General features: G+C 39.4%; 1 protein-coding gene across 5 annotated transcripts in view; it reads left to right on the top strand.

Moving 5' to 3' along the window:
* The window catches only part of LOC109913834 (fibronectin type-III domain-containing protein 3A-like), a 154,197-nt gene that overhangs the window by 30,208 nt on the left and 115,511 nt on the right, over window positions 1-8,478 (top strand). The window contains exon 1 of one of the 5 annotated variants that reach the window (XM_048605068.1): window positions 920-1,039. The exons of the other annotated variants lie outside the window; for them this stretch is intronic. The gene's annotated coding sequence lies outside the window, so the exon portion shown is untranslated. Of the gene's footprint in view, window positions 1-919; window positions 1,040-8,478 lie in introns of those variants that run through there. 5 annotated transcript variants of the gene reach the window in all.

The raw sequence follows: 8,478 nt of genomic DNA, 5'->3' as shown, positions 1-8,478 counted from the left end.
TTCAGAACACCCTTCCCCTCCCCCATTTCTGAAGGAGGGTCTAGGCCCGAAACGTCAGCCTTCCTGCTCCTCTGATGCTGCTTGGCCTGCTGTGTTCATCCAGCTCTACACCTTGTTATCTCAGATTCTCCAGCATCTGCAGTTCCTACCATCTCTGAAACATATTATCAAGTGTTGCGTTTCTTCTGAGTTTGTGGCAGTATATGCTTGAGTAGATATCTCTTTGGGAGGTAACTGGGTTTCATCGTTAAGAATTGTTCCATTTCCCTTTGCTTCAAACACAATGCATGCAAAGATTCATTAAGATGGGAGAAGATCCATTTGATTTAGGGTGTGCCTTTCTAATTCTTCTTGGCAATTTATTTTGGTTGAAAAAAATGCCCTGGCTGCTTGCAATAATTTAAAAGACTGATTTGACACTAAGCCCTCGTAGTTTGATTCCTGGCTCGCAATATACCTCATTTGCATGGACTAGAAACTGCATATATTCATATGCAAGGTTGTGTCCTTTCGAAAACAGCTGTTCACACATTGTCACCTAAGGTTTTGCTTAGCTGAAAAAGGCACATTGGTTCCTTGGTGCATTCTCCATAGAAAGCCTGGGTTAATCAATTGCCAGAAATGCCTTGACTAATTAGAATTGCCTTTGAATTTAAGCAAATCTTGCAAGTTAACTGCCTGGTGCATTCTCCATTGCAGTGTCTCAACCAACCAGAGTATACTTGCTAACCAATCAACGCCCTCTTCTCATACAGTGTAAATTTTCATCCCTGTTAAAATTGTGTATTTATGTGATTTCTGTCCTGGAGTGCAAAGAAAAAAATTTCAACAGTATGTTTTTATTTGTTGTCGATGGAATGTTTTACAGGTGCATTGTCTGATCAGGATACAAATAAAGAAATCATTTGTGGACCTAAGTTTAATTGTTTCGATGTTAGAATACCTACTCAATATTTGCTGTTCAGTCTGATCATCAAAAGAAGACCTCATGAGCACCAAACCATAAGTTACCCCAACTGAAGTCACCACTTCAGTAAATGTGAGTTAACAAAATCAGAGAAAATGGATAAAAGATAAGATTCCTTCATAAATGTGTATCAGGTTTGATAAGCATGCAAAGCTTTTGTGGCACCTTCATGTGAAGCAACTTCTATAGCAAATGCGCTTGTATCTGAGCTCACTTACCCCATTTAGTTCCTGTACATATTTTTCATCATATTTTACATCATTTTGGCAGAACCTGACTGATTCAGTTCCTGTCTTTAAATTCAATTCTTTGAAATTTGTGATGCAGCGGCAGTGACTTTATGTAAGTCATAAGTTGGAATTTTCTTTCTTCCTGCTATAAGGAGAATTGTAGTCAAACGTTTGCTTTCTAACTCGTTTGAATTAAAATGAGTGCCTGGCAGAGACCAGTTGGTTGCTTTGAAGTTAAATTTTGCTGCTCACTACTGATGTTTTGGGATTCTGACCTCCGATGTGAATGGATGTGCAAAGCTTGAAAACTGAAATGCTTTCAAAAACAATGTAGGCTTTCTGAACCATAATGATAATTTAATGAATCATTGCTTAGTGACTTGCCTCAGAAACAATAGATAGACCACATTCCCATTTTCAGAAGAAACAAACTTATTGCCGACCTAATTATGTGAGCATTAGAAAAATTGGGGCCTTCGTGTTAATCTAAATATTGAGGGCTGTCATACTATTTGTTGATGCAAATACCATCCCGCCCTTGCCTAATTATCACTACTGTGTCCTTGCCAATATTGACTATATATGGTGATCAGGAATTTTTTTCTGCACTAACCATAATCTAGAGATGTTGAGGCCAGTTGTAGCACCCCATCAACAGTTAGAACTACTTAACTTCACAGAATCAAAGAATTGCACAGCTCAGAAAGAGGCCATTTCGTCCATCAGGTCTGTGCCCTTTTATTAGAGCAGTCAGTAAGTCTGTTCCATATTTTTGATGTTTTCACTTTCAAACATTTGTCCAAGGCCTGTTTGTACACTACTACTGAGTCTCTATCTACCACCCCATCAAAACTGGGCATTCTGAATCCTGATTGCTCATTAACTTAAAAAAGGTCTCTCCTCATTCCAATCCATGACACTCTTGCCAGGAATTCACCTCATTTGTGTGCTCTGCTTATTTAATCTTGAGACATTGAAAACACTTTCTAAGCCCTTCAAAATGTTAAATGTTTTATCAAATCTCTTCTGCTCTGAGGCAAACCCCAACCTTTCCAGTCTATTCATGCAATTGAAGCTCTTCAACCCTAAAACCGTTGTAGTAGATCTTGGCTCCTTCCTAAAGTGCAGTGCTCAGAATTAGGCCTAATATGCCAGCTGGTGAGTCAAATTAGATTTTTTTTTAACACAGGTTTAGCATTACCTTCCTAGCTTTTGGACTGTTTCTATTTATAAACCTAGGATTCCTTTTGCGTTTTAATATGACCTCTCATCATCAGAGGTTTTGTGTGCATACACCTCCGGTCTCTCTCGTAGTCTTTTTAAAATTGTTGGAAGTTAGTATACATTTTTTTTCTCTCTATTCTTCCTATGAGAATATATCGCCTAATTCTTACCTGCATAAATTTATTTTGTCATCTGACCATGCATTTCAAAAGCCTGGCAGTGAATTCTATTGTTACCCTCCTCATTATGACTACACTTACAAGTTTATTGCCATCTTCCAATATTGAAATTGTGCCCTGTATCCAAAATCATTAATTTATATCACAAATAGCACTATCTTGATACTGAGTAGGAAATTGAGCTAGAGAGTGGTGAATCTGTGGAACCCATTGCTGCAAAAGGATGTGGAGGCCAAGACGTTAAGGGTATTTAAGACAGAGGGAGAGATGTTCTTGATTAGTAAGAGGATTGAAAGTTATGGGGAAAAGGCAGTAGAATAGGGTTGAGAAACATATGAGCCATGATGGAATGGCAGGGCAGACTCGATGGATTGAATGGACTAATTCTGCTCCTATATCTTGTGATCTTATGGTCTAATGCTCAGAGCTTGAGAACTCTATTGCATATCTCTGTCCAGTCCACAAAACAGTCATTCACCACAGTACACATTTTTCTATCCCTTAATCAACTGTGTATCAATGTCACTGCTGCCCCTTTTATTTTATAGAAATCACTTATGCCAATCAATCTAATATGCGGCATTTTATTTCTTTTTTTCAAAGAGTCCATTTGCACAACACTGACTTATCCTTATCTCAGTAATGTAGGAACACGGAAACAGGAATAACTCATTGAGTACCTCCTACCATTCTGTTAGATCATGACTGATCTTCTCCCTCAGTTTCACTTTCTTGCATGATATCTATATCCTTTAATGTCTGTCTCCAGAAACCTCAGTTTTTGTCTTGTACATATTCAATGACTGAGTTTCCAAGGCTCTCTGGGGTAGAGAATTCCAAAGATTCATCAACACCTAACTGAGGAAATTCCCCAATCTTAAATGTCCGACCACTTATTCTGCGATTATGTCCCTTGATTTTAGAGTGTCTAGCTTGGAGACGCATTCATGTGTTCTAATAACATTTACGAGCCTATCGTATGTGACTTCATAAAAAGCCGTCTGAAAATCTAGCAGATTGTCTCCAATAGTTCTTCTTTGTCTATGGTACAAGTAACATCCTCAAAAACTCCAAGTTTGTGAAATGTGATTTCCCTTCCCTAAATCCATGTTGACTCTGCCTAATGTTGCCATTCTTTTCTAAGTGTCCAGTTATCACATACTTTGTAATGAATTCTAATATTTCTCACAAATCAGTGTCAAAAGTAACATCTGCAGTTCTGCACTCTCCCTCCTCTTCCATTCTCAACTAGTACGGTTACATTTACTACCTTTTCAATGCTATCATTTAAACCTTATATTGTTATCAAGGGGGAAAGGAAGAGGAAGCAAAAGAGGTAACTTGGCATCTTGGTGTTGAATGTTGTGATAGCAACTGAAAAACTAGCTTCAAGATTGATAATTTGAGACCATCTTATTTTGAGTTGATTCAGTTATTTTCCATTTCTTGCTCAAGCATAAATAAGTCAGCAATTGAAGTGTGTCAGCCAGTTGCTTTGTAATTCATCCAACTATGTATTGATGCAGGTGTGGGAGTCGTGCTGAAATTATGCAGTAATTAGCACAGGGGGCTTCTTAATTTATCCAAATGAACTTTTATTTGACAGAAACTATTAACCCCAAACTAGAGGAAGCTATTTTATTAAAACACCTTGTATTAGAGAATTTTTTTTCCGTATATAGTCAGAGGGAAATGTAGAATTGTGAAGTCTTTATTTCAGCTTTCTGTCCATTAGGGGTGAAGAAAAATTAACCTGATCAATCTTGCTGTTGATGCAGTGAGCCTTCACTCTTGTTGTTTGTTCCTGCTGAACTTGCATGGTGAGCTTAATGTTACTTAATTACTATCCATGGAAAAAGTTGTCCTTCGGCATCCACATCCATGAATCTTCTGATGTTCTCATTCACTTGAAAAGTCCAGATTTCTACTTGAACGATCCTCTCTATATTTTAATCTGTTGGCAAACAAACTGATATTGAGCTTACTGCTTCTTTCTTGAACAGCAGCCCAAACATTCCATTTAATCATCACCCTTCTCTCATTGTGAAACCGTTCCTTTTGCTGCCAGGTTTGAGGAAGAGTCTTTAACCTGAAGCATTAGTTGATTGACCTGTTCCTGCAAAGGTTTTGCCGACCTGCTCAGTGTTTCTTGTCATTTCTTTTCACGAACCTCAATGTTTGCAGTATTTTGCTTTTTCTATCTCCTTACCTATTGATTGTTAACAATGGAGAGATCTAATAGCCAGAAAATAAATTTGAGAATTTTATTTGCTTATTTTAAACAAGTTTAACTTGTTCACGATCTGACTTTTGTTTTGATACCATGGAACCAACTTGTACCATGTAGCCTTGACCTGTAGATCTCAAAACTTCTTCATAACATAGACAAACCACCTGATTGAAAGAAATACCAGTAACCATTAGTTTTCCGTCAGTTTTATACAATTAGTTTATTTATCTGTGGAATCACGGAAGATGGGAGAGATATTAAATGAATATTTTGCAATAGTTTTTACTATGGAGAAAGAAATAAAGGCTAGGGAACTCGAGGAAATAGTCCACATTACAGAGGAGGAAATGCTGGAGGTCTTAAAAAAAAAAGCGAACGTGAATAAATCTCTGGAACCTGATCAAGTGTATCCCAGGATGTTGTTGGAAGTTAGAGAAGTAGTTGTGGGGCCCCTAGCTTAATATTTGTATCATCTACAGCCACAGATGAGGTGCTGGAGGGTGGCTAATGTTGGACCTTTATTTAAGAAAGGCTGTAAGGAGAAGTCTGAGAGTCTGGCATCAGTGGTAGGTAAGTTGTTGGAGGGGTTTCAGAGGCTTAGAATTTATATGCATTTGGAAAGGCAAGGACTGATCAGGGGTAGTCAGCACAGCTTTGTGTGTGGGAAATCATGTTTCTCAAACTTAATGCAGTTTTTTTGAGGACGTAACCAAAAAGTTTGAGGTCAGAGCAGTAGACATTGTCGACATGGACTTTAGGGAAGCCTTTGACAAGGTTCTGCATGGTAAACTAATTAGTACAGTTAGATCACATGGGATTCAGGGACAGCTTGCCAATTGGATACAAAATTGGCTTGACGGTAGGAGACAGAGTTGTGTTTAGAGGGTTATTTTTCTCACTAGAGGCCTGTGACCAGTGGTGTTCCACAGGGATCGATGCTGGTCAACTTTTATTCATCATTTATATGAATGATATGGCTGCGAACTTAGGAGGCATAGTTAGTAAGGTTGCGGATGACACCAAAATTGGTGGTGTAGTGGTCAGTAAAGAAGGTTATCTAAAATTACAAAGGGGTCTGAATCAATTAGGCCAACGGGCTGAGGAGTGGCAGATGGAGTTTAGTTTGGATAAATGTGAGGTATTGCATTTTGATAAAGCAAACAAGGGCAGGACTTATACAGTTAATGACAGGGTCCTGGGTAGTGTTGAGCAGAGAGATTCAGGTACATAGTTCTTTGAAGGCTGTAAGTAGACAGGGTGGTTAAAAAGGTGTTTAGAACGCTTGCCTTCATTGCACAAACCATTAAGCATAGGATTAGGACGTCATGTTGAGGTTGTACAGAACATTGGTGAGGCCACTTTTGAAGTATTGTGTACATTTCTGGTTGCCTTGCTATATGTAAAGAATATTATTTAATTGGAGAGGGTTTAAAAAAGATTTACTACAATGTTGCTCAGACTGGAGTGTTTGAGTTATAAGGATAGGCTGGGACTTCTTTTCACTGGAGTGTACAAGGTTGAGGGGTGACCTTGTATAGGTTTATAAAATCATGAGGGGCATAACAAGGGTGAATAGCAAAGATCTTTTCCTTGGGATGGGGTTTTAAAACTACGGGACATATTTTTGGTGAGAAGAGAAAGATTTAAAAGGGACCGGAGGGCAACCTTTTCACACAAAGTAGTTCATATGTGGAATGAACTGCCAGAGGAAGTGGTGGATGCAGGTACATTTATAACATTTTAAAAGACATTTGGATAAGTGCATGAATAGGAAAAGTTTATAGGGAGATGGGCCAAATGCTGGCAAGCGGGACTAGTTTAGTTTGGGAAACTTGGTCATCATGGACAAGTTGAACTGAAGCGTCTGTTTCTGTGTTGTTATGACTCTGGAATAGCAGCAAATATTCTCAAGTTCACTAATGGTAAATGGAATTGGACCTTCAAATCCTGTGTGTTCAAGCTTGTGCCTACAGATTCCTAGCCTGTCTGCAGAGATTGACTGAGGCCTTGGATAATCAGATTGCTCTATTTGTTGACTTCAGTGCAGGTTATTGCTTTTGATTTATATTGTGATATAAATGTGGGATTTACATGTATAATTTGTAGCGTTATTTGTTGAGTGTGTGGGTTTCTTGTTTTTGAGTTGGTCACCAGTGGGTTTTCTGTGTCTGAAGTTAATTGACTTGAAATCACCATGGCTACATAAATAATTACATCAAAAATATTTTTGAAGCCTGCCTTTAGAGTGAATGGGTTTTATGCATACTGATGTACCTTTGTTTATTTAGGCAAGATTAACATTTAAAAATCTAACAAATCTACTGGAGTATTTTGAAGATGTAACTCGAAGATTGGACAAAGAAGAACCGGTGGGTGTGGTGCATTTGGATTTTCAGAAGGCAGTGTTTGCTGAAACTGAAACTGTACCTGCATACTCGCTCAGAATTGTGCAGGCACACAGTTCCGCATTCCTTACATCGTTGTGTCCTGCGCAAAGTGTGCATTGTGCAGGAGCACAGAACAGTTACAAAATTGAAATGGGGTCCAGCAGTAGAAAAAATCCTTCCAGAGCTTCAGGTGTTGGGTGGGGAGGTGGTGTTGGCGCTCAGACATGGAGGGGGAAAAGACTGGATGCGTGAGGTCGTGGTGGGGGTGGGGGGGGGCGGGGTGCGGGGAAGACGGGACAGACCAATTTTTGGTGTGGGGGGTAGAGTGGAAGACTTGAATTGGTTTCTCCTATTCTGTCCTTCCCTGATTTCTCCGCCTCCCCTCCTTGAAGTTGCAATCTCACCCTTCTCCTGGAGCCCAATATCCAGTAAAATCTGTGCAGAAAATAGGTGCATGATTGAAATACTTGAACAAATCTCATTCACTAGTGTATGTGCAATGTCTCCCTCGAGTATACTGCACGGTCCTTGATTTCAGCAAATACAGCCTTTTCAGAAGACTTTTGCTAATGTCCTTTTTAAGATGTTAATGAGCAAATTAAAGCATGTGGGCATTGTGTTGGCATAGATCAAGAATTAGTTGATGGGAAGCTGACGGTGGGAATAATTGGATTTTTTTTGAGCGGAAGACAATGAGATATTGCAAGGATCAGAGCTTGTGGACTCCAGTTATTCACGATAAATATAAATGACCTGGATGAGGGAACTAAATGCAACATTTCCACGTTTGCCAATGCCACAAAACTGGGTGGGACGGAGATGTAAGGAGGATGCCTCAAGGCGATTTAGATAAGTTGAGTGCGTGGCAAAGACACGGCAGATAAGGAGCTAGTTAAAGTGTTAGTGGTGATCTTTCAGGAATCGCTAGAGTCAGGGAGGATCCCAGAGGACAGGAAAATCACTAATATGACACCCCTGTTTAAAAAGGGAGTAAGGCAAAAGACTGAAAATTACAGGCTGATTAGTCTAACCTTGGTCGTGGGTAAGATTTTGGAGTCCATTGTGAAGGATGAGATTTCTGCATACTTGGAAGTGCACGGTAAAATAAGTCAGCATGGTTTTATCAAGGGGAGGTCCTGCCTGACAAATCTGTTAGAATTCTTTGAGGAAGTAACGAGCAGGTTAGACCAAGGAGAGCCAATGAATGTTATCTACCTGGACTTCAAGAAGGCCTTTGACAAGGTGCCGCACAGGAGGCTGT

Source organism: Rhincodon typus, chromosome 14 (assembly GCF_021869965.1).
Source record: "Rhincodon typus isolate 14 chromosome 14, sRhiTyp1.1, whole genome shotgun sequence".
Taxonomy (NCBI): Eukaryota; Metazoa; Chordata; class Chondrichthyes; order Orectolobiformes; family Rhincodontidae; genus Rhincodon; species Rhincodon typus.
This window is presented reverse-complemented; position numbering and strand designations above follow the sequence as displayed.